The sequence below is a fragment of the Porites lutea genome, chromosome 8 (genome assembly GCF_958299795.1).
Source record: "Porites lutea chromosome 8, jaPorLute2.1, whole genome shotgun sequence".
In the NCBI taxonomy this organism is placed as follows: Eukaryota; Metazoa; Cnidaria; class Anthozoa; order Scleractinia; family Poritidae; genus Porites; species Porites lutea.
This window is the reverse complement of record NC_133208.1, coordinates 19,436,008-19,436,383: the sequence shown is the minus strand read 5'-3', so window position 1 is coordinate 19,436,383 and position 376 is coordinate 19,436,008.

Here is a 376-nt window from a genome sequence, read left to right as displayed (position 1 = left end):
TCCACGTACGGTAGAGTTTATTTGCCTGACTAACTAAAGGCTCGTTATGGGTTATCTCTTCAAACTGATGTTTCCAAAACGTTGTACAAGAGGGTTTGTATCCTTCCTCGACAAGTTTCTTCAAGTTTTTGTAGTACTGAGATGTCTGAGATCGTGATCGTGATGGTCATGATGACGTTAAGTTGGCAGGGCCGAAAGGAATCCCTGATAAAAATACCATTGCATGTATTAAAATATCTCTTGCATGTTACATGAATAACTTTCAGCATTTAGCCACTTACAGTCAGCTGATTTCAATCGGACAAACCAGTCAGCTGGAAGCTAGTCCAAAAGATGCCCGTATGTGCTACGTCACTGCAAATCAATAAACCATAAA